This window comes from Camellia sinensis, chromosome 7 (genome assembly GCF_055761805.1).
Source record: "Camellia sinensis isolate YWXY chromosome 7, ASM5576180v1, whole genome shotgun sequence".
Lineage (NCBI taxonomy): Eukaryota > Viridiplantae > Streptophyta > Magnoliopsida > Ericales > Theaceae > Camellia > Camellia sinensis.
Window position 1 is genome coordinate 2,421,075 of NC_138967.1, and position 27,112 is coordinate 2,448,186.

At 38.0% G+C, this 27,112-nt stretch overlaps 1 long non-coding RNA gene across 1 annotated transcript; it reads right to left on the minus strand.

Annotated features, from left to right (window-relative positions):
- Positions 1 to 7,708: 7,708 nt before the first annotated feature.
- Positions 7,709 to 11,495, minus strand: LOC145794937 (uncharacterized). Its single transcript, XR_014334901.1, has 3 exons — positions 11,243 to 11,495; positions 9,012 to 9,078; positions 7,709 to 7,958 (listed from the first exon to the last, which is right to left on the minus strand). It is a non-coding gene; the product is annotated as an uncharacterized LOC145794937 (long non-coding RNA).
- Positions 11,496 to 27,112: the final 15,617 nt, after the last annotated feature.

Here is a 27,112-nt window from a genome sequence, read left to right on the forward strand (position 1 = left end):
ACAACAAAAGCTATTAGGCTCAACGTAAAACTTTTTCACACCACAAAAGTTGCAAGGTCTTTGTAGTGGTAAGATAGCAGGTTGAGTTGGAATGCCACATGTTTTTTTGTTAGAAGCCTTCCATATTCGTGAACTACAATTTTCTATGAAGCGGAAGATATAATTTTGTTATTTAGAAAGTTAAGCAAAGAAATTAATTTGTAAAGAATTTAAATTTAGAATCAACCTGCATCAGGTTTTGAGCGATGATTTGTTCCGGAAGTGGAACCTATGAAAATTAATTTGTGTTAATGTTAGATTTGTTGCTATAATTCTATTAGATAATTATTTAAAGGAATAAGATTCAAACCCTTTTCATAAATACCGAAATAACTTATGTGGGATTTCCCTCTGTTGTCATGACATGTAACAAAGCCGGATTGAACAGTTGAAACATGATTTCCTAATAAAAATAAGAAGAAAAAGAAAGAAACTAAATGAAATGTTTATCATATGATTTTAGAATTACTATGTTATTATGTAATCACGTTCAATATTTTTTCTTATCAGTTACCTATACGCAATTGTTACTGATTTGAGTTGCTCCCTTGAATCAATAAATCTCTATTTTTTGTTGATGATGTGCGTTTCCTTTTTTTATCTTGACGGACGTCTATGGAATGTACCAGTAATTAATTTGGCAAATATGTTAGATTTACAAGAGATGAAATTTTTAAGCTAAGATTAGTAGTAAGATTTTGATTTAAATCTAATGTTGATTTAAAGGAAAAATCAATACCAACAGAGTTTTCAGCTTGTGAAAGTAGATATTGTTTCTTTTTAGCATATGCCTCTCGCAGTCTTCTATTTTTTTCAAGTCTTTGTTTTTCTGTAAGCAGAGGAATAAAGTATATATGTAAAAGGTTAATATTTTAATTTTTTTTATATAAGTTATGGGTAAATATGTATACAATGAATGTTTGAACAAAAGTAAAAAGTTTTAAAGTAAATTGTTTTGTACTTTTAACCAAAGATTGATCTGCATCTTCCTGGTCAGCACATAATCTTCGTTTTCGCATTTTTGTGTTGCACAACTACATACTAAAACTACATAAAAGAAGTTTATTTTTGTATTAGTAGAACGAATGGATTGTATCAAGCTATGTCCTATGCTTAACAATACTATTTATGTGGAAAAACACTAAATGGTGCTAATTGACATATGTATATCATAATATTCTAAAGATAAATAAATTAAAGAATGATAATTATTTGGAATATAACATGCAAAAAAATTATGAAAGGAACAAATTTTTAATTGTAGCTAAAGAGTTAAAGCAAAGACAGAACTTGGCAAAGCTTAGTTAACTTAGTAGGAGAGTGTGAAATTGTGACTACTGCAGATACAAAAAGAAAGGTAGTTTAGAAATTGAAAATAGCCAAATGGTTTGGATTGGACAAAAATCAAAAGATTGATATTTAAATTAAAGGAATTTTTTTTTGTTATAACGCTCAAATAGTGGATATTTTTTTTAATTGTCCTTTATAATTATTAATAATGCTGTAAAAATGAAATTTTCAATTTTAAAGAAAAGCAAAACCCATATTTTAGCAAACAACAGTTATGGAAAAAAAAAAAGTAACATTTTATTTTAAGGATTTGTAAGAGAAATTTATAGAAGTTTAATATGTGTATTTATTTTATATCAACTAATTTTAGAAAAATAGTTTTACTTTGAAAATTAGGACTAAATGCTAGAATAAATGAATAAATCATTGAATAAAAAAGTAAACGTTGGTATAGTTTACAATCATGTCAAAGTTGTAATACAAGGATAACAATACTGAGCAAAATGCAAATTGTCTTAGTTAAGAAGGAAAAGAATGTCTTTGACAGTGAAAATGTCCTTGATTTGGTGAAAATTTTAATTCTCCGTTGATTTTATACAAGTTTGATGAAAGGATTTGACCTCATTTTCACAAAAAAAATCATTAAATTTTGGGGTTTGGTGAATAATCAGAGATGATGTAAACAGTTAAAAATTAAAGAGTAATAAATATCACTGAGAACTTACAATTTAATGCCGAATACTGCAAAAGAAGAGCTCCTTTGAATTTGCTTTGTAAGAACTACGGACAAACTTCATTTGCAGCGGAAGTAATTAGAGCAACTGTAAACAGGTTATGATTGTTTTTCCTTCTTAAATATGAATATAATAAGACAAATAGGTCTGTGTATGGTAGTGATCATGACAGGTGTATGGCATAGATGTAAGTTGGTGAATTTTTTATTTTTAGTTTTATTTAGGTAAGGGATTTCTTTGAAAGTAAAAGGGTAAAAATGTAAAATAACAATTACTAATATCAAACCCTTCAGATGAAGATGTTTAATCGGGAAATTGATTGGACATATATTTAATGCAAAAATCAACATCAAAAAGAATATATTTTTGTGAAAGTATAATGATAAAAAAAAAGGCAATTAGAGATTAATTGTTTAGATATAATTTTAAATTAACAACACTAAAAAAATAATTTAATTTAATATGTAAATTTAATTTTTTAACAACACTAAAAATAATTTTTTAACAACACTAAAAAAATTTAATTTATAAGGCCATAATTTATAATTTATAATTAAATTTTTTTATTTAATGTATAATTTTAAATTAACAACACTAAAAAAATAATTTATAAATGTTCAAAAGACTATTTTATCATTTTCTAATTGTTTGCAAGTAATAGCATAGAGAGTAAAATTGACATTTCACAAAATAATCCCATGGAATACCAATCCCATGGTTTCTATCCCATCTCCCCCCATGGAATAGGATAGTTCCATATTTGTGGGACTAATAGTACGGGGGGACTATTAGTCCGAAGCAAAAAAAAAATGAAACAAACAATAGACTATTAGTTTGGTGGCACTAATAGTCCAATCCCACCCTCTAATCCTTCAAAACAAACACACCCTTAGTATATATTACAAATAGGAATGGCAACAGGGCGGGGCGGGGCCGGGGATCGCACTCTCCGTCCCCGATCCCCGAAGCTACAAAACTCCCCGTCCCCGTCCCCGATCCCCGACGGGGAACCCATCACCCCCCCACCCCCGCCCCCAACGGAGATCGGGTTTCCCCGACCCCGGAAAATCCCCATAGCTCCCTCAACATCATTTTCATCAACGGCAACATCATCAACCACAAAAAAAAAAAAAAATAATAATAATATGGAGACAGACAGATTACACACAGTGACAATACAAACACACATATATGTATATACATAAATGGCGGGATCTGATCTTCTCAGATGTGAGATGTGAGATGTGAGATGTAAGGTCTGCAGTGGTGTGGAGGAGATGGGATCTACTCAGATCTGTCCAGATCTGTCGTGATGGGGACCGAAGCCAGAGGAGGAGGAGGAGGAGGAGGAGGAGGAGGTGGCGACGGAGGAGGGTGTGCGTACTGCCGCGGAGGAGGAGATGCACCGTCGCCACTGGAGAGAGAGAGAGGAGATCGCACTCTTTGTCGCCACTGGAGAGAAGAGAGAATGAGAGAAGAGAAGTGAGAGAGAGAGAGTGTGTAAGGGATAAGAGAGTGTGAGTGTAGACCATGATGGTCTGACCATCCTAAACATATATATATATAATATTTAAAGAGTCCTGCTGTGTTCAACCAAACCACACCCTAAACATATATATATATATATATATAATTCGGGGCTGACCGGGGCGGGGCTTGGGCGGGGCCGGGGATGAAATATGTATCACCGTCCCCGGCCCGAATGTCACCGGGGATTTATTTTTAAATACCATCCCTGGCCCGTAGGGGGTATTTTTCAGGGAAAAACCATTCTTATTGGGGACGGGGGGTCGGGTCCCCGTCGGGCCGGGTTCAAATTGCCATCCCTAATTACAAATGTGATTGAAATATAAATTTATAAAGAAAAATCAAATATTTAAATATTAAAAAATTTATGCCAAAAAAAAAGTTTTTGAGATGTAAACAATTGAATAAAATGTATATTTGAATAATTTATTATTGTTTATAACTTAAAATTTGAACATCTAATTTTTATTGAGAAATTTATATCTAAACACCATTTATGTTGTTTATTCAAAATTTGTATGGTGTGTAAATAAAATTCCCTAAGTGGAAATGATTAATTTGTGAATTGATTTGACATTTATTTTAATGCAAAAATCAGTAATAAGAGGAGTATATTTCACTTGGATCACAAAATTATAAAGATTATCTTCTACAAAAATAAATAAAGGGGTAAAATAGTAAAGGGTTTTGATAAGTATGAGATTTCTCTAAAAATATAATGGTAAAAAAAATCAAATAATAATTTCAAAGTGTCAAACATTTTAAGTGGAGCTGATCAATTCATAAATTGATTTGACACGTTTAATGGAAAACCCAGCAGCAAAATTACTATATTTCACCTGTGGCTACCATGGAAAGGTTCTGACATATTAAAAAAATTAATGATTAATGTCCATTTATTGATTGAACACCAAATGGACAATGCAACATGATAAATACTATATTTTTATTTAATATATAAAGATAAATATTGTGGTTTATACAAATTGTAATGTATATATAAACAACAATTAAAAATAATTTGGTTGCATTTTGTTAATATTTAGTATTAACATTTAATTTGATGCATAAATTTAATTAATTGTTTTCTTGGGGGTATATAATTGACTGAAATTTATCTTATTGCTTTTGGATATTTTATATTTTTTAAACTAAAATAGTCAAATAGCAAGGTTTAATTTAATGTATACTCTCATAAATATTATAAAACATCCTGGTTCAAAAGGACAAGATTAGAACTTCATTTTATAAATAAATATTATATATTTGGTACAAATTAGCGATGGTATAGCAACAACTCACTGCTCAAACCTTCGGAAAAAAACATAGCATAGCCAAAATGAGACAATATGACATGCAAATCAATAGGAATTTTAATAATATATTAATCTAAGAAAAAAAAAATTAATTAAGCATATTAAATCTAGAAGGAAAATTTATATGCATTAAACTTAGCACAGGGTATGAGCACCTTAATAAAAGGTAACACTGTACTTGAAAAAGTTTAAATGCAATTGAAATAGGAGAGTATTAGAAAAAGAAAAAAACATAAATACAGAGAGTAGAAGAAAAATAAAGAATGCATACAAAAAAGTAGTACAATTTTTTACATGTGCATAAATACAAAAGCCAACAACTATAACTGCTTAAAATATTTGAAATTTATGTTTGGATCTTTATAACAAGCACACTGAACAACATGCAATATATATCTATATATAAAGAACTACATAATCCAAAAATCTAAGACAAAACTAAGATGAGGCACTACTTTCATCATAACGCAACTCAAATTCAGAACCATCATATCTCTTTATAAATTCTTCTTTTTTTTTTAGCAATATCTTCTGAGATCTTTTTTTCATATTGAATAAGTAGCTCTAGCTTTGGGTATTCGGTGAGTTGAGCCGGCAAAGTTCCAGTTGATGCCTTGTTATAATAGATCTCCTCCCTCTTAAATCGTCGAAAGAACTCCTCGATTTCTTGTTTTAACTGAACGAATTCATTGATAGGTTCACTTGATATAGATGGCTTGGAAATCTCAGAACAATCGGGATTAAGGGCAACACAACAAGTTGTTGATTGATTAGTTGATGGAGAAAATGCAGCCTTCTGCTTGCTATTGCCTCCAGTAAGAGGCCATGAATGACCTTTCATATTTAATATATGATTGCTGGAAGCAAGATAAAAAATAAACAAAAGGGGCAAATATGAATATTTTGAAAAAACAGTTAAAAATATAATGAATTTAAATAGACAACATTCGCATTAGTTTTTAACATTATGTGTTTTCAACCAAGACATTTTAATGAATATGAATACGATTCAAAGGCAATAAGTTTATCAAAGAATATTTCTTTCACAGTGCGAAAGAAAAAAGAAAAAAGAAGAAAGAAAAAAGGAAAAGATAAACAATTCATTCCTATGTTTGGTTGTACACTTTGAAATACACATTCATTCCTATGTTCTAAGCACATTCATTCAAGTTTTTATCAAAACCAGTCCACCAATGTAACCGCCCATTAACAGTCCCAAGTATAACCCATTGAACACCCCAACATCTCATAATTTCAGACCAAACCACCCATCCAAAGAATTTGGATATAATAAAAACAATTTTACAATATACATAATTCATCTCATATCCTAAACATATTATATCTCATTATATCCAAATCCAATCTGGACAACTAAACAAGGCCTATATGGCTAGAACCAACCAACCAATAGAGTAATCCAGTTTACAACTTAATTATTGGACTACAATTAACTACAAAACAAAGTTAACAATGCAATTAATCCAGAATAATGTTGGCACTGTTGACACTGTCTGTAGTGCTATCGATCAATTAATCTAAAGAAACAAGTGAATTTGTGATTACTGATAAACTAATCCAGAGACACAATTGAATTTGTGATTTTTGACAATTTAGGATCATGTAAGTCTTGGTGGGTATTTCATTTATAAATTGACTGGATAACTAATTATACACATCATATTTTAGACATACTTCAATCTTTATTTTTTTGAAATATCACTAACTTGGTTGTTATTGTGTGACTCAGGAGGATTTCCTTTGGACTTTTCTAACTGTTGAAGTGAGGACACTACATATTGTGCAGAAGCAAAAGCAAGCTACAGGCACACACTTCTTATACACCCACATTTTTACGTTACATAAACTTATGATATATATATATGGTCCACTATAAAAACAAAAACAAAAAAAATACTTATTCTAATATTATATTACATGACAAAGGCATGGATGTGGTTTTTAAGCTGTATCCTCTTTTTTTCATTTATTTTTCCCCCTTTTTTCAAAGTCAATTGATTGACTTTGTGAAGCCGTAAGAGAGAGAGAGAGAGAGAGAGAGAGAGAGAGAGAGAGAGAGAGAGAGAGAGAGTCTGATGTTTGTTTATGTTATGCCTCTTTTCTTCATTATACTTAATTTGTTTAAAGCAGCAGCTTTGTTTGATAATGTACATTGAAGGAGTCTTTGTTTTATTGTATTTGTAATGAACAAGCTCAGTTCAAATTGGAAAAAGTGTGCAACTGCTTCTGTGTGCTTCTTTGATATTTGCAATGAATATTTATTTGATTTATTATGTCTCTGCTCTAATTCTCAATTTGTCTGGATTGAACAATTGTGCACAACAAAACTTAGATCAACAGAATGTCATGCCCATGGGAAATGGGTTTTGGTTTCTTTGAGGTACTCTATTAAAAGTAACATACATTTTATTGAATAAAACTTTTTACCTTTTAAGTACTTTTCATCCTTACGAGTAAACAGAGTTGATTAATCAAAATTTAGCTAGGCTTGATAAAGATGTTTGAAACAATTAGTTTTGGTTGCTTCAATATGAACCTCCCGTTTTGGTGGGTATTGTATGTTATTTATCTTTGTGTTTTCTTACCATGTGCACTAATTTTAATTTCTTTGACCTTACTATAAAGGATGTATATCAGAATTGTAAGGTTTATTATATTTTTTCCCCCAAAGTGTTAAGGAGGTCAGTGTAATTTACCTTATGTTCTATTTATCTTCAATTTCATTATGTTTTTCTTAAATTTTGCTTATACAGATCTCGTAGTTGTTCATTATATGTGCTATAAGATGCTTTGGAATGATCTTTTAATGAAGCTAAGTTGAGCTCCATTGCTAGAGGGTGGAGTTTAGCGACATAAAATAGTGATGTGTATTCTCTGAAACTTCTAGATTTTATTTTTTAATTTTTATGGATTTCTTATGCAGTGAAACTTTTGGGTTTTGTGTGGAGAAATAATCAATAGCTAAATTTTGTGATTTAGGAATTTCTGCAGCTTTTCTCCACTTTTATGCCCCACACGTCTTCCCCCCGAACTACTAGGATCTCACAAGTGAATCAAAAGTTCGATCTACATTGAATCTTCACCTGAATTGCACGATTGGCTTTCTAATGAATTTTGCATTGCTGTGTGGGTTTTGCCCAGTTTTGAAGTACAATAAAAAACTTTTATGGCATTACATAGTTGGTGATTAATGGGTTTTTACTAAGCTGTTTTTGCGGTTAAATTAAAAATTTGACATGTGGTATTCAGTTCGTTTGGGTATTGTGATTGTGGATTCCTATTTGGTTTCGTAATGAATTTTGCAATACTCTTATCATTTTTAAGAATTGTCAAGTATAATAAAGCCTTTTGTAACATTCTATGATTGGAGATTAATGGGTTCAATTACGCTTTTGTCTTTATGATTAGCACGCTTTTGTCTTTATGTGGGTTTTGCTCAATTTTGAAGTATAATAAAAAACTTTTATGGCATTAGAAAATTCAAAATGCAAGGAATTTGTGGTGGTGTTAACAATGCATGACCTGGACAAGCATTGAGAAATTTCTCCTTTATTCATTCAAAGACAGTTTCTTTATTAAAAATGTATTGTAGCAAACACAAATATTAAAAAATATTGATTAATGGGCAACACAAAAAAGGGGAAAAGAAAAGAAAAAAGGGAAAAAGATGAGAGGAAGCAGCGACGTAGATGTAGGGAAGAAAGGGGGAACTCTAGACAACCCACATAGTTCTCTTAACTCAAAGTTTGGTTGTACACTAGATAGATAAGAAAAATGAAAACAAAAGTGCAATTGTGAAATTATATCAAATGTTTTAGAGTTGATCATGCGAAATGCAAACATTTGTTTGTTGAAATTAACAAATTGTTTTCTAACTAAAAAGTAGCCTACTTCATAAAGGGAACACTTTTTGTTGTATAATTTATTCAATGCAGTTTTTGTTTTGTCTAAGTTGAAATATGAACATATAATGCTTGAGATCATTATAACAATTATCTAAAACATTATGTGCGCAAATTATCAAGTAACAATTACCTTTAATTTGTGGTTTCAGAAATTATGATAGCTAAATATTGGAAGGTACTTACCTTGATCTTGTTAATCCTATGTATTTGACAGACTATATTGTTGTAACAAAATCCATTATTTCCCTGCAATAGAGACGAAGAAAGTGTAATCTTAGCCTACAACAACTCTCTTAAATCCCATATTTGTGCACACATAACCATAGAAAGAAGAAATGCATATCCATGTCTAGATAATTGTTGTTATACACCTACAATTTGTTTATTAAATGCTACACAAATGGGAAAAAAAAAATATGAAGCAAGTAACAAAATCTACTAAAGGTAAGAGAAGAAATTATAAAATTTATTGCAAACTCACATCACAAAGAAATATGAAACCACTAAATATGAAACAAACCATTGGCGAAGACTCCAATGGCTGTGTAGTTTTCCTCACATTTCTATTTAACCCTCCATAGTGGCCTAAGGCATTGACCCACCCAAAGAAAAAAAAAAAAAGCAATGAAGAAAAAAGATTGGACCTTTAACCATTCAAATCAACGTTTAAAAGTGATCTTAAGAAATAGTTGAGGTTTATTGAACTTTTGACACAGATGATATATTTTTCAATTTAATCAAAGGAATAAAAAAGCAATACAAAGGTAGACCATAATAAAAAAATAAAAAATAAAATGAAAAGAATGTAATGTCAAAAGGGCGTTGTAAGCTTTGCAACCAAAAAGAAATTGGCGCTAATGATTTACACAGTTAATTTGATCATGTGTTAGATTGGTAAGCAAACTAAAGTATCTTGGGTAGATGATGCTACTTTAAATACATTCTTGGCTAATGTTGTTAATCAAAAGAAAAGGGAGGAGAATGGAACATTATACTCTGACTAAGCATCAACCAACATACTATAGTTTAGGTATAAATGAAACTTTATGAAGTTTGATTTAGGCGGTAAGATTTAAAAAGTAGAAAAGCATGACCTGGACAAGCATTGAGAAATTTCTCCTTTATTCATTCAAAGACAATTTCTTTATTAAAAATGTATTGTAGCAAACACAAATATTAAAAAATATTGATTAATGGGCAACACAAAGGGGAAAAGAAAAGAAAAAAGGGGAAAAGATGAGAGGAAGCAGCGACGTAGATGTAGGGAAGAAAGGGGGAACTCTAGACATTAGCCATTGAAAAAAGGGGAAAGAAACACAAACACCCATTGAAAAATTGATATTCATGAGTAACTAAAATCAATAAAATAAGTTCTTAACTAATATTACATAACACCTAATCTTCCAGATTACAAACACCCATAAGTCATGATCAAACACAAAAATAAAAAGCTAACCCAGAGATAAGAAAAATTAAATTTTGATAATAATAAAAAAAAAAAAATCCAACCAAAATGCTTTTAAGTAATTAGGCCAATTCACAAATTTTCCAAAATAATTGAATTGCATCAAATCAAAATGCAAAAGCAAGAAAGAAATTAGCTCACACAAAATTATTTCCTGCAATATACACAAGTGAATTTCAAATGAATATATATATATATATATATATATTCACATAATTTATTACAATGATTACATAATAACACATTATCTACACTATATATATACATTTTTTCATTTTTTATTTGTAAATTCTTAAGTAATACTCGTCTCTCTCTCTCTAAATAGAAACCCATAAAGTCATCAAATCAAATAAATTGTTCAGTTAACATAAGTGGATGAAAAGAAACAGAGCCAGAGACAGAGTGAACCACCATCGTTTGTTTACATGTCATATGATCTACCAATCAATAAAATCTAATTAGTTTTGAGACTGAATAGCTTAAATTTCGTAACTCGATCAATGTCTACATTTTCAAGGGAAAAAAACAAAACGAGGCAAAAAATAGTGCACTACCTCAAAATGAACAAGACAAAAAAAATCCTAATAGTAAGCATAGAATCCCAAAGGCCTCAGCACAGAATATGATCAACAAAATTAATTTTTTAGCTCAAATTGTAAGCCAAATTGCAGAATACAAATGAAAAAAAATAAATTAAATTAACTAATGAGAAAGAAAAAGAACACAGAACCAAAGAAAATTAAAACAATAATAAAATTGAAACCCTAATGAAAAACAAGAAGCCACAAAATATACACATAGTAAACATCATGCAAACAATAATAAAAAGAACAAAACCCCAACTAATTAACAGAACCAAAGAAAATTAAAACACTTTACAAACCCTAACTGGATCAAAATGAACCTAAAATCGAAATACCTAACATTCTTCATCTATGTCTTTACCTTAATAGAAGCTTGTGTCGTATTCTTCCATCCTTGGGCTCAATTTTCGTTTGATTCGCTGGTGAACACTATGAATACCCACAAAATCAAACAAATCGGCACCACAGAGGAGACGTCATCCGTGGTCGCCAGAGGAGAAAGGAGGGAGGAGATCGGTGAGAGGAGAGAGGAGGGAGGAGATCGGTGAGAGTAGGGAGGAGGTGCTGGAATATCGGGGTCTGTGGAGGGAGATCAGCTTTGAGAAGAGAAGGGAGGGTGATCTGGACAGATTATAGAGAGAGAGTGGGTACATGGATCCTTTGATTTGATAAACAGCTATAAGTAATTTGAAGATATTTTTCCATCAATACCCTGGCATCCAAAGAAGCAAAGCTATAAAGCGCAAGGGCAAAATCGACTTTTCAACTATTACAAAACACTGTTCATATTTGGTTGAAATTACTGTTCACGTTGCATCCGTGCTTTATATATTGTGTATATATATATATATATCTACATATCTTTGTGGTTTATTTACATAGTTTTGGTCATATAAACTTTAGGGCGAATTACACTAACAGTCCTATAGTTTAGGACTGGTGTCACTTTGATCCCTAACTTTTTAATTGTGACACATTTGACTATGAATTTTGAACTTTGTTCAAAATAAGGAAAATTAAAGACCATTACTCAATTTCAAAGGCAAAGTCGTCAATTTAATATAATATAAACTGTGTAGGGAGCAATATCCGATACCGCCCGTACTCCTCGCGTCCAAGCTTTGCGTTGTTCCGATTAACCTGTGAACACAACGGCGGTAAGCTACCCCGCGGTGTGTTGCCGGAAAACCCCTTCGACGATCAAATCAGCACACCTTTAGAGAGAGAAGAGAGAAAGATTATAATGTTCAGTTATTCACCATCTCTTCGTATGGTGATGCGATCTTGTTTATATGATTTCTGTGCGTGCTTTCGCGCCCATTCCTCTCGAGACGTGTGGACCTGCTCCCCTCCCACATTTCCCCACGTGTCAGCGCTAAAATAGCTAAACATCACCTAACAAAAACCGCCCAACCGAATTAACGCACGAACTGCGGAACCTCTTTTACGCAATGCCGTGCAACCGCGCAACACTTCCGACTGGGCTACTATCAGCGCCGCACCACGACCTACCGAGCAACCGTTCCTCTTGACCGGTTTCCTTGATTACTTCTCACCGTGCAGTACTCCCACCGAGCTCTTTAAATCCGATAGCTCCCCTGCTCGGTTGGCCCAAACTCGGAAGTCCTTTTTAACTCACTGAAGTGCGCTATTCCACCGGTCTAGTGGACTAAAGTCACTCCGGCTCAACTAGACCGGGATCCTCAACCCGCGGTGCCCGCTGATCACACGGACTTAGCTCGGCCCAACAAGCTTGGCCCACTCAGCTCGACCCAAACAAGTTCGATCCAAAGTGAAATTAAGGAATCCCCCTCTCAATTGCCCCTTAATCTCGTCCGCATTAGCGTGACCGGGATTACCTTCTTCGACCAAAATCTCTAATTAGCTTGGTCAATGTTTCAACGTCACTTCTTGTCTCTTTAATTCTGATAATGGTCTTGTCACTGCCATTAAGCCAACCCAGCCGCCGCACGCCATCTCTTCAATTCCAAATTTTGGCGCCTTTCTTCCTTCTTATACCCGTCATTCTTCTTTTTATGCCCCTTCCTTCTGTTCATCCTCATCTCTCAAGCAACCTTGTGAACCAGAGCTCTCGCTCCCACTTATTCTACTAAGATTGGAGCATCCCCGCGAGTCCATTCTTCACTTTCGCCGTCGTTTCGAGCCACCGTCCGTGCCCTAACCTATAAGTCCTCCATCCTCTATTGTTCTTCGTCTGTTACACATGTTTTCATTGTATAATAGGGCCTGTGACTGTCATAGTCAAGTCGAGGGCATGACAACAAAAGGTTTTAGAACTTCGAATGAAGTTAGCCTAGGGTGCGACCACCAAAAACCATTCATGCCCCTTCTCCCTCAACTGTTCATCATCTTCTGTGATGAACACACCAGGATTTGGGATTGACCGGGCTAAGGTTTCACTTGAAATGACCAACACCGACAACGCCAGACTTCTTGGCCAGCTGGGTAGGGCCGAGCAAGAGAGGGATGAACTGAAGGCCTAACTTGAAGCCAAAAAACAAGTGAAGCAGGCCACCGTGGACGAGGCTAACAATCTCGGTTTCAAGGAGGCTGAAGACAATTACACCAAACAAGTCCAAGCCACCAAGGATATCTATTTCAAGGTCGGTTGGAAGGCTGCTTGTAAAAAACTCGGCCAGGGATCTGAGACCGAGGTGTTTGCTTCTCCTCTACCTGCCTTCTTGCCGGTCTATCTGATTCCTTATGCCAACGAAGTTTTCAACTCCTTGCAAGAAGAGGCCGAGGATGAGGGTGGCCAGTAGGAGCCTGGTGAGAAGGAAAAGGCTGCAGTTGTGGACCTAAAAGCCACGACAGAAGTGACCGGGGACGATTATGCCGACCTCTCCCCATTAGTTTAGTCTTGTCTTCTTTTTTTTATTTGAATTTTTGTAACCGGGCTTCAAGCCCTACCTTATGTACCAAATTGCTCAATTAATGAAAAGTTTGCATTTCATTTATATTCTTGTAATTTTTGCTGTTGTTCATCTTCACCGCGCTACTCATGCCCAGCGTGTTGCAGACTCATTAAACCGGGAAAATTATCTCGGTCTTGAAAGACTGAAACAAGATCATTTTGGCACTTTGTTGACGCTAATTAACTCTTCTAGTCGGGATAAAACATCTCGGCAAAAGTACTAGAGTTGAGCAAATCGCCAACTCCTCTCACTGAGATAAAACATTTCGGCGAAAATAGTAGAGTTGAACAAATTGTCAACTCAATTGGCCGGGGAAAGCATCTAGGCTAAAGCCATAGAGTTGAACAAATTATCAACTCCTTTAGCTGGGGTAAAACATCTCGGCTAAAGCCATAGAGCTGATCAAATCATTAAACGTTTAGCCGGGGTAAAACATCTCGACTAAAGCCATAGAGTTGAACAAATCATCAACTCTTTTAGTCGGGGTAAAACATCTCGGCTAAAGCCACAGAGTCGAACAAATCATCAACTCCTTTAGCCAGGGTAAAACATCTCGGCTAAAGCCATAGAGTCGAACAAATCATCAACTCTTTTAGCCAGGGTAAAACATCTCGGCTAAAGCCATAGAGTTGAACAAATCATCAACTTCTTTAGCTAGGGTAAAACATCTTGGCTAAAGCCATGGAGTTGAACAAATCATCAACTCTTTTAGCCGGGGTAAAACAACCCTGCTAAAGCCATAGAGTTAAACAAATCATAAACTCCTTTAGCCGGGGTAAAACATATCGGCTAAAGCCATAGAGTTGAACAAATCATCAACTCCTTTAGCCAGGGTAAAACATCTCGGCTAAAGCCATAGAGTTGAACAAATCATCAACTATTTTAGCCGGGGTAAAACATCTCAGCTAAAGCCATAGAGTTAAACAAATCATCAACTCCTGTAGCCGGGTTAAAACATCTCGGCTAAAGCCATAGAGTTGAACAAATCATCAACTCTTTTAGTCGGGCTAAAACATCATGGCTATAGCCATAGAGTTGAACAAATCATCAACTCCTTTAGCCGGGGTAAAACATCATGGCTTTAGAGGAGGTTGCCCCTCATTCACTATATTACGGCAAGCACAATATACTTCCTATGCAAAAATAATTCATTTCTATTACATTGACAAATGGAGTATTACATTGGTAAAATAGAGGGGAAACTTGTCCCTTTACAAAAAATTGCATACAAAAGACAAAGATTAAAAATAGTACAACTTGAGATTGGCCGCATTCCATGGCCGGGGTACATTTTAGCCATTCAAGTCCTCTAGGTGGTATGCCTCCCAGCTCGCCAGGCCGATTATCCTATAAGGCCCTTCCCAGTTTGCCCCTAGCTTTCCTTCGCCCAGCACCAGTGTGTTGCCCATCACCTTCCTTAAAACCCAGTCCCCTACTTTAAATGGTCCGGGGTTGTCACGACCCAAACCCGCCCCTATAGGTTTAGCATCGTAACTGGCCAGTAATCCTAAGATTACCGAAGGCCTCTGAAACAGATTAACAAAATAAGGGGGCTAGCAGAAGCAAATACATAAATATAATTATCCAATGAGCTGTGCTGACTTATATGAAACAGAGATTTTAAAACTTTATATATATATCCAAAAGTCATTCTTACATTATACCCACACACATTAGAGCATCTTATGTACAGCCAACAAAAATAAACAAGTCTTATATACAGAAACAACCAGATCTTATAACACGTGACACTTCCGAAACCTCCACATGAGGCACAATGGTTGGCTGACAACAAGACATAGATCTAGACAAAAGTTTTCAGGCCTGATCTCTAAAACGCTCACCTATACATATATATATATACACACAGTGAGCTAAAGCCCAGTGAATAACATCAATGTAAAGAGGTTAGTGAACGAATTCCAAACATTTCATAATCATAAAACAGATCATAACATAATCATCCTTATATCCAAACATAATAATGATACATTCCATAGAACACATCACATATCGTCTTCCGACTAGAGTAATCGGTTCTGGATACCGATTAAACACATATCACTACAATGAAGTGGCTAACGAGATCTCGTAATCACATATATGTCATGGACCCGCATTAACATGCCGTCTCCCATGACTTGGGACTATCTATGGATGCCATAATAGATTTCAACATAAGACATTCGTTCACGTAAACAAATATCATTTCAGAAATCATTACTTATCAAATTACATTTAGAACATAATTCATGTGAACATATCTTTACAATAACGTTACCCATAGTGGGCTCCCGTAAACGGTCAATCAATCTTCGGACGTTGACCTTGTAGACGTCCCCGAACGTCCTGGGAGGGAATCCCGTTTTGTTCATTGGGCTTATTACAACTCGGACTCAATTGTCACGGTTCTGTATCTAATCTCGCAGAGTGCAATGCAAGACCGATGAATCATCAAAGAGTCCAAATCCAACAAATCGTTTTGAAAAACTGATTTTTAAAAAGAAGTGCCAAACATGGACTGCTTTGCCAGATACAGAGTCGCCACCTAAATATTTTATTTTGGGGAAATTTAGGAAACCCTGACTCGTGCCTAAGGCCACGTGTCCGTCATCACCAAAGTTGCCTCGGCTCAGGAACTTGGGTACGATTGGGGAAGGTCACTTCGTGAGCACCCCCGCTCGCCCGATCAAAGATCGGCCTCTACTAACCATGATATCAAGTTTTTGAAAACACATGTGCTTTTATTTCGATTTATTAGCCTAGAATTACTATGTGATGTGCACAGCAAAACAAGTATAGATTGGATTGCCTAAGTTGGAACAAAGCATCGCATATCCGCTTGTTTCGAAAATGGATTGAAGTTTGCTACTCGCAAGTAGGCTAAAACACAGGTTTCGACGAATTATTCCAACTCAAGCAACCCAACCTTCACCCACAAGCATTCAGGCAGGTATATCACATAAGCACATAGCCTCATGGTAAGCATGCTATCATGGCAGTCACTCACACACATGCAAGGATACTAAAGCATAAATACTTACCGAGTACTCCAAGCCAAAACAGAAACTAGTTAGTAATCAATGCATGATCCTAGTTCATATTAAGATGGCTAATGCAACACATGCAAAAATGCAACTAGGATGGGCTCGACTATTCTAAACATGGCATATGAAATGCAACAGATAACATGTATTCAACTTGGAATTGAAATACAATGCAGTTAGTATGATAAGCCGAGCCCGATGCGTGCAATACAGATGAATGATGCAAACATGCGAGCATAATTATGCTAATTGAAACATGCCCTAAACTAACCATCATAAGCAGGTAAATAAAAGGAAGAAAGACGTGGGGTTGGAAGACATACAACACACACACGCACACTTATTACAACATTGCCCTCCTCGGAGGGTCCGAATAAATAATACACAACCGAATGAATAATGAACTATAGCTAATTATTACACGACATTAACTAATTAACAAACTAGCTAAATAAGCATGTAAACTAAATGAATGTGACTGCCTCGGCTCTGTTTTGGATGACAATGGATGCATGCATGCTCGAGTCGCCTTGTTGAGAAATCCATCGCGATGCTTTATCTCGCCTTTGTGTGCAATTTATTTCAGAAACTTACGCGAAGCTCCAAGAGGCTGAAACTCCACTCTGGGAAGTTGTGGGAGGACTGTCGACCAGCCAATGACATGGGAGACCACTGTCGACCACCCCTTTGTGGTGGAGACCAAAAAGGGTGGTCGGTCTGCCAGAAAACCTGGTCGGCCGACCACATTCTGCCCCTGGATTCTGGTTTTCTGCAACACAAAACAATAGGAAAGCATGGCAAGGTATTTTCAACAAATGTGTGCTCGACCACTCTCCCTGTCATAGCATAGGCTCTAGGGAGTGTAACCCTCGATCCTCAAACCACCAATCACGCATCCCGATGCATGATGGCCGAGGAGTCGGATTGCACGACTTGATGTGACATGAATGCACAAATAAGCATCTAAAGCCAACAACTCTATCATGGATAGTCAAGAGTGTCGGCGACCGGAAATTGAGACACGTTTCGTCACTTTGAGTACGAAACGCCCCTCGTTTCCCGTGTTTGGACTAACCCTACTCCAAACACAATGCAATGAGATGGTATACACAATGCGACTAACATGCAACCTAAATGCGACTAACATGCAACCTAATCATACTGGCATGCGAGGAATGATATGCACACATGCAACCTATCATACACAATGCTATAGACTAAAATGGCATACACAATGCACATGACCTATATGGCATACAAATGCACACATACGAAGATGGACATACACAAAGGCATAATCAAAGCATACACAATGCGATGGTCAAACATGCAACAACATGAACCAAATGGCATAAACAATGCAAGGTGGACTTAAACCAATATGAGTGGACCTCGGCCACACTCAAATCAGTGGCCAAACACAATTGAAATTAGACAAGAACGCTCATGCAAACATGCCCAATGTAAGGGATCGAACCTAAGGCATCGAATGCCACTCTACCAAAGCATGGCAAGGGATGACACATGGCATACAATGACACAAATTCTAGCTCTGAAATAGCATACAAGATGGTCCCAAAACATGTAAACACCTCACCCGATGCATGCTAGATGACCCGCATACCGAAACTAGTGGAACGGATTACACTATAGGTATGCAAAACAATGCTCCAATGATGAAACCAACCCCAAACAATCTCTATGCAGACCAAAATCAATGGCAAAATGTGTTGGGATGGTGGCTCGGAATACATTCAAATGAAGCTCATGCAATGGCCGGTGAATGAGGCATTCAAGCATAACTCCCAAATGCATTTAAAGAGTGAAAATCATGGGAATATGGCATACATGTAAGCTCTAAAATATGATGTACAATGGCCCCAAAACATGAAAATACCTCAGTATATGCATGTAATAGACCTCGAAACTCAAAGCTAAGCATGGATATTGTACTACAAGCATGCAAAACAAGCATCATTCGATCATGAGACCCAAAAATAGAGCTAAGGCAGTCCAAAATATGCACAAGATCAGCTTAAGGCATGGCCAAAAAGTGCTAGAATCAAGGGCCAAAACAACATGTAATACAAGCTAGTGAAGAGGGTTTACACTATAAGTATACAATGCATTCAAGAGACCACTAAACCAGAAAAATTCAGAGGTATGAAATGCCAAATAAAGCCCAAAAACCCACTGAAACATGGTCAATGCATGCAAGAATGACATGCTCCTTTGAAAGGCCAAAAAGATGGTTATTCTACACATGCAAGATGGACACCCCACATGACAAAACCACCACTTGAAAGAGGTTATGAAGGCCCTAAAACTCACTGAAAAGGGCCTGAAATGAGGCTAGGAAGCATGCAAGTAAAGGCTCCTTTGAAAGGCTATGAAGAGGGTTACTCTACACATGCAAGAGGGACACCTAATATGGCAAAAACAACTCTGGACAGAGTTCATGTAGATCCTAAAACTCATCAAAAATGGCCTGAAACATGCTCAAGAAGTGTGAAAAAATGGGCTCCTTTGTAAAGCCAACAATGCTAGTAAACACAACAAGGGGTGAGAGGGTCACTCCTCTCTGATTTTGGGGCTCAAAATAGCATACTAGCCACTAAAAATCCACTGGATTTCAGTGGCTAAGAGGTCAAACAAAGGCTAATGCAAAGGCCTAGATGCATGGCTCATAACAAAGTCAAAACAAGCATGCAAAGGGGAAGATGACCCCCAACAGAAAAACGACCTTAAAAAAACTTCAAGAGGAGCTCAAAATAAGACTTTTTTAGTTTTTGACAAAGCCCAAATATACTTGCAAACTAGGCTAAGATATGAAGCAAAATAATGTCAAAACGAGGAAAATAGAATGTTACCCTTGTAGAGAAGACCTCCAGCAGCTTCTAGACCAAAATGGCAAACCTTCAACCTCTGAAAACCAGCTCTAAGGTGCTTAGAGTGATGGTGGAGGTGTTAGGATAGGAGGTGGTGTGTGATGGTCAAGAATAATGGAGCTTTGGAGCTTGAAATAGAGAGATATATGGAGAGGTGTATGTATAACTTAGCCAAAAAATCTGAACCTTTGCTAATGAGGGAGAGAGCTTCTCTTATAGGAGAACAAAGGTCCAAGCTTCTTTTGAAAGTTGGAGCAAAGGGCCAAGCTTCTTAAGGAAGCTAAAGCAAAAAGGGTCAAGCTTCTTGAGGAAGCTAGAGCAAAGGGGTCAAGCTTCCTCAAGAAGCTAAGAAAAGGTCAAGCTTCTCTTAGAAGCTTAGAGCAAAGGGCCAAGCTTCTTTAAGAAGCCAAAACAAGGTTGCCAATCCTCCATACACGTGTATGGAGGATGCAGTCTGTGCCCTCCAGCTGGCACAACTGGCACACACTCACAAAGACAGAAAAGGGAAAAGTAGGTCGATCAGTTCAAGTGGTCGGCCAACCACCTAGCCTAGTCGGCCGACCAGTTCAAAAGGGTCAAGTTGATGAATGGTGGTCGGCTATCCCAATTGGTGGTCTCCAATTGAATGCAAGCTAGTGGTGTGGTGGGAGACCAGCAATTGTGGCCCAAAAGTGAGGGAGACCGGTTGCCTGTCAAGGAAATCGGCCGGCGGGAGAAAAGTGGTCTCCAAGGAGAAAAGGTGGTCTCCCACCCTTGTACCACCTTCCAAACAATGAAAACAAGGTCCATACCAAAAATGAACCAAGACGGATGCAAAACGAGGGTTCGGGGGTCAAAACGCGCAGCCGGGTGCCTTAAAAATTGACTGTTAAGCATCGAAAATGGCGTGCGACCACAAAGGTGGCCTCCCGGGCCACAGCGTCCCTCTAGATAGAGGAAACAAGGTGTGTGCCAAAAACCGGAGCAAACAGAGAAAGTTAAGCGGTCCCGAACTGAGGAGCACGGCCGACGGCTTTGAAAATCGAAAACTGGTCTCCAAACGGGAACAATGGCCTACGACCACGAAACATAGCCTACGGCCACTGAGAGATGGTCTATGAGACCTCTCCCTCCCTTCGGGAAGAGAAAACAGAACTTGATTCGCAAACCGAGGCAAAGCACAGAAGAGTCCCGAAGGCCGGAGGCAAGGCTCTCAGCCGAGACTCCGTGACCTCAGAACGATTACAGCATGCACAATCACCGATCGCTCAAAAATGGGGTGTCTACAGACCTACAAACACAAAAGTACATAACACAAACATATCATATCATTACACATTCATATGGCCATCACGACTTAGCTTCCTTTACATTGATTCTTGTTCTTCCTTATCACATTACTCAAAATACACACTTGTATTCTCTTAACCTAGTTCATTCCTTTCTTAGTGTATTTCTACTTCGTTATCCTCATTATGATGTCTTAATCATGGCCTAGGAATGCCTAGGATGGAAAAAGGATGCAAAAATATACTTGAAAATATTTTTCAAAACTTGCTAAAAACAGGACTCTCGCTCGAGCGAGCATATAGAATGTGAGTGGTCGGTCGAGCACACACTCCTTCGCTCGAGCGGTCTGCAAAATGTGAAAAAGTTCTGGTTGCGTGTAATTTCCGCTCGATGGTCGCTCGACGCTCGCTCGAGCGTGAGACACAGGTCCTCGCTCGAGCACAAGTCTTGTTGCTCAAGCGTGCTTCCAAACATGCAAACTTCTGAGAGCATGCAATTTATGCTCAAGCCAACCTTTTGTCGTTCAAGCGGAAGTGTGAAAATGAAAGCGGTCGCTTGAGCGTGGAATCCTTCGCTCGAGCGTCGAGGCGAAATTCTGGGTTTTCTAGATTTGCCTCCAAATTGCAAACCTCGAATGCAACTCTCTAAAACACATCTCTTGGGCCCCAAAACTTGAGATAACATAGTGAACTTGGAAAATATAAGGAATTAAGGATTATTTCATAAAATCATGGCCCAAGAGTTTGCCAATAGCTCATAATTCATCTTGAAACTTAAGAAGCAAAACATACATGTAAAATCTTTCAAGCTCTTTTCTTCAAAACTTATGAAACTAGCAAATTGAGCTCATAAGCTCCATGCATGTAAGAAATTCCTTTTCAAAACATGAAATCAAGGTTCAAAACATGATGATTCTAACATGCCTGTACCAATTAACTTACCATAATAATTTAGATGCTCAAACATGAGAGTTCTTGACAAATCCATACATGCATGTATGACTTAGCAACATTTCCTTCATTCTAAGCTTATTTTATGCATTTAAATTCATAATATTGAAGAAATCTCATGCTAAATGACTGAGATGCACAACCTAGAGGTTGCAATCTTACCTAAAGTCTTAAATTAGCTAGATACTTGCACAATCTTGAAGAATTCAAGCCAAAGCCATCAATTTCTCTTTAATTCCCACACTTTCTCTCTCTAAAAGTGAACTCACTCTCTCTCTAGAATACAATCTTAGGTTTTTTTTGCACTCAATAATGGGCAAAGATGAGCTCAAATGAGCTTAAGGGCTCATATATATAATTATGATGCTGTAGACACCCCATTTTTGACCGTCCTCAAGACTTGGACGTTATCGTTTGAACACTCGATGATCATCCATGCTCGTGTTCGTTTTGAGTTCCTGAAGGTCTCTGCTGTGCGCCTGTAGACACCCCATTTTTGACCGACCTTAAGACTCAGACGTCATCGATTGAGCATTTGGTGATTGCGCATGTTGTGCTTGTTTCGAGGTTTCGGAGTTCTTGGCTGAGAGCCTTGTCTCTGGACCTCAAGACCATTTGTACTTTGACTCGATCCGCGGACTAAGTCTTGTTTTCTCTTCCCGGAGGGAGGGAGAGGTCTTGTAGGCCATCTCTCAGTGGTCGTAGGCTACTTTTCGTGGTCATAGGCTGCTGTTCCCATTTGGAGACTAGTTTCCGATTTTCGGAGCTGTCGGCCGTGCGCCTCAGCTCGGGACCACTTAACATTCTCCGTTTGGCATGGTTTTTGGAACACACCTCGTTTCCTCTGTCTAGAGGGACACTGTGGTCAGGGAGACCACTTTTGTGGTCGTACGCCACTTTTGATGCTCGGCAGCTGGTTTTCAGGGCTCCTGGCCGCGCGTCTTGCCTCCCGAACCCTCGTCTTGCATCCGTTTTGGTTTGTCTTGGGTATAAACCATACTTTCCTTGTTTGGGAAGTGGTACAAGGGTGGGAGACCAGCTTTTATCCTTGGAGACCACTTTTCTCCCTGCCAGCCAGTTTTCTGGTCGGGAAACTGATTTTCTTGGTCTTTGGGCCACATTTTCTGGTTTCCCACCCCACCATTGGCTTGCTTTCAGTGTGGAGACCACCAATTCCCCCTACCGACCACTTTTTTCCTGGGAGACCACTTTGGGTGGTCGGCCGACCACTAAAAGTAGCAGGCCAACCACCTTTTCTGGTCGGCAGCTTTCTTTCTGTTTTGTCAGACTGAATGGATGCCAGTTGTGCCAGCTGGAGGGCACAGACTGTATCCTCCATACACGTGTATGGAGGGATTGCATCCAAGTTTTAGCTTCTTGAGGAAGCTTTAACTTTGTTCCTCTATAAGAGAGGCTCTCCCTCTCCATGGCAGAGGTTCAGAAAATTTCCTAAGGCACAAGCATATATCTCCCTCTATATCTCTATATTTGGGGTCTAAAAAGTGTGTTGTTCCTCACTTTTGCACCACACCTCTTAACCACACACCCCCATCATTGAGCTGAGGTTCTTGGAGGACATATTTGGGGGTTAAAAGGCTGGTTTTTGGTTGAGAAAGAAACTGTTGTTGCAGTACTTCAAGGGTAACCTCTTTTCTCCCTTTTAAGCTTTGTTTTGGTTGCTCTCTTGGTCCCATTTGCATGCTTATTTGGGATTAGCTTCCAAATGAAAAAAGTCTTTTTTAAGGTGCTTATGATGTTTGTTTAAGGCTTCTTGGGTGTTGAGGGTCTTCTACCCTCTTGCATGCCTTGTTTAGTCTTGTTTTGTGCCATGCCTTAAGGCCTTTGGGTTGGTCTTTACTCAGCCTTTTAGCCATTGAAATCCAGTGGATTTTTAGCGGTAGGCATGTGGTTTTGAGGCATCAAATCAGAGGGGGGTGATCCCCTTTCTTCTTGTTTTGTTTGCTTGCATTTTTGGCCCATCAAAGGAGCATACATCTTCATACTTTCAAGGCTTGGTTTAGGCACTTTTTAGTGACTTTTAGGGCCTTCCTAGACTCTGTCCATGGTTGGTTTGGTCACCCTTGGCATGCTTCTCATATGTGTAGTGTAATCCCATTTGTGGCTCATCAAAGTAGCATGCCAATCTAGCATGTATTAGCTTCATTTCAGTGGGTTTTTGGTCATCATTTGGCATGTCATGGCTCTGTTTATGGCTGGTTTAATAGCCTCCTGCATGCTTCATATGCTTGTAGTGTAAATCTTGTTCACTAGCTTTGAATGCATGATGTTTTGGCTCACCATTCTAGTATATTTTGGCCATGCTCCAACATGATTTTGTTCATATTTTGGGCTTTCTTAGCTCTGTTTTGAGGCCCCTTGGTCAAATGATGCTCGCCTTGCATGCCTCTAGTGTAATATGCTTCACTAGCTTTTGATGCTTGAGCCTTTGAACATGCATTACATGAGTTGTTTTGCATGATTCTAAGTCATCTTGCATGCCATTTCAGTGCTGGAACATATGCCATTGTACTCCATGTTGCATCCTTTCAATGCTTTTGGAAAGTTGTGTTTTGTGCCTTCGGCTTGGGCCTTTGCATTGTGCATGCTTGTATGTGTTTTATTGCCTTGGTTTCATCACCATTGGCCACTGATTTGGACATGGATGAGGCCTATCCATCTTGGTTTAAGTCCATTATGCATTGAGTATGTCATGTAGTTCGTAGCATTGAGCATGCCATTTGGTTACATGATTGATCATTGCACTTGTGCATGCCATTTTCATTGCATTATGTATGTTGGTTACCACGTGCATTGTGTATGTTAGTGTCATGAGCGTTGTGTATGCCATATAGTTCATAGCATCGTGTATGCTAGTTTGCATGCTTGCATGTCCAAGTTGTGTTGCATTAAGTTGCATGATTGAGTCGCATTGTGCATGCCATGTTTGTTGCATTGTGTTTGGAATAGGCGTTAGTCCAAACACGGGAAACGAGGCAGTTTCATATTTGAAGTGATGAAACGTACCTCGATTCCCGGTCGCCGACACTCTTGACTATACATGACGGAGTTCTAGGCTTTAGGTGTTTGTATGTGCATTCATTCCATATTGAGTTGCGCAATTCGGCCCCTCGGCCATCATGTATCGAGATGCGTGATTGGTGGCCCGAGGGTCGAGACCTACACTCCCTTGAGCTTATGTAATGATAGGGAGGGTGGTCGCGCATACATGTGTTACAAATACTTTGCCATGCCCCCTTCTTGCCCTCTGTTGCAGAAAACCAGAAACCAGCAGCAAAAACTGGTCGGCCGACTAGATAAAGTGGCTGGCCGACCACTTTTTTCTGGTTTTCACCACAAAAAGTGGTCGGCAGGTGGTCTCCAAGGCCAATATCTGGTCGGCAGCATCCCTACAGATCCCAAAGTGGAGTTTCATCTCTCTGGAGCTTGGTGCAAGTTTCTGAGATCAATTGCAAACAGAGGCAAATCGGGGCGTCGCGAGGGATTTCCGAACAAGGCGACTCGAGCATGCATGCATCCTTTGTCATTCAAAGCAGAGCTGAGGTAGCCTACATCATATAATTTACATGCTTATTTAATTGCTAGCTTAGTTAATTTGTTTAAATTAGTTAAGGGTTTTGTAATATTTAATTAGCTAGGGTAGTTGATTAATTATTCGGTTTGTATTATTTATTCGGACCCTCTGTCGAGAGGGCAAATTTTTTAATAAGTGTGCGTGAGTGTGTGAATGTCTTCCAACCCCACGTCTTTCTCCCTTTTACTTACCTGCTTTCAATGGTTAGTTTTAGGTCATGTTTCAATTAGCATCCTTATGCTCGCATGTTTGCATCATTCATCTGTATTGCATGCATCGGGCTCGGCGCATCATACTAACTGCATAGTATTTCAATTCCAACTTGAATACGTGTATCGAGTTGTCGCATTTCACATGCCATTCTTAGATTGGCCGAGCCTATTCTAGTTGCATTTTTGCATGTGTTGCATTAGCCATCTTAACATAAACTAGGATCATGCATTTGATTACTAACTAGCTATTGTTTTGGCTCAGAGTACTAGGTAAGCGTTTACGCTTTCGCATACCGCATGTGTGTAAGTGTTGCCATGATAGCATGCTTGCCATGAGGCTATTCGCTTATGTGATATAACTGCTTGAATGCCTGTGGGTGAAGGTTGGACAACCTGAATTGGAATAATTCATTGAATGCGAGTTTTAAGCCCATTCTGTGGGGTGGCAAAAATCATGTTTTCTAAGCCCACTTGAGGGTGGTAAAATCTGCATTTTAGCCTACTTGCGAGTAGCAAACCGCTTTTAAAAACAAACATGAGATGTTTTGTTCCAACTTAGGCGATCCAGTCTATACTTGTATGCTGTGCGCATCACATAGTAATTCTAGGTTAATAACCGGAATAAGAGCACATGTGTTTTCAAAAACAAGATATCATGTTAATAAAGGCTGATCTTTGATCGGGCAAGTGGGGGTGCTCATTGCATGACCTTCCCCTCTCGTACCCAAGTTCCCGAGCTGAGGCAACTTTGGTGATAACGGACATGTGGCCTTAGGCACGAGTTAGGGTTTCCTAAATCCCCCTAAAATAAAATATTTAGGTGGTGACTCTGTATCTGGCAAAGCAGTCCATGTTTGGTACTTCTTTATAAAAATCAGTTCTCCAAAATGATTTGTCGGATTTGGACTCTTTGGTGATTTATCGGTCTCACATCGCACATTGTGAGATCAGATTCAGAATCGTGACATTTGAGTCCGAACTGTGGTAAGCCCAAATGAGCGAAACGGGATTCTCCCGGGGCGTTCGGGGCGCGTCCGCAGCGCCTTGCCTTGAAGCCTCTCAACTTGTCTGTTTTGTGCTTGGTTGTGGACCAAGAGCTTGTGGCTTTGTTTCTAAGGAAAGGGGTGGCCTGCTGGCCAACCCTACAACCCATTAGCCAGGCCTCGTGCCCATCGGCCGTGCCCTCTTTCCATCGGCCATAAGTGTTGGCCGGTCGGTCTCACTGATGGTCAGTTGGCCCCTTTAATGGCCGTTCGGCCATATTTTTTGGCTAAGGTCTTTTTCTTTGCTTTTGCAGATATTTTGGTGCTAGTTGTGCTAGCTGTTGGGCACAGAAG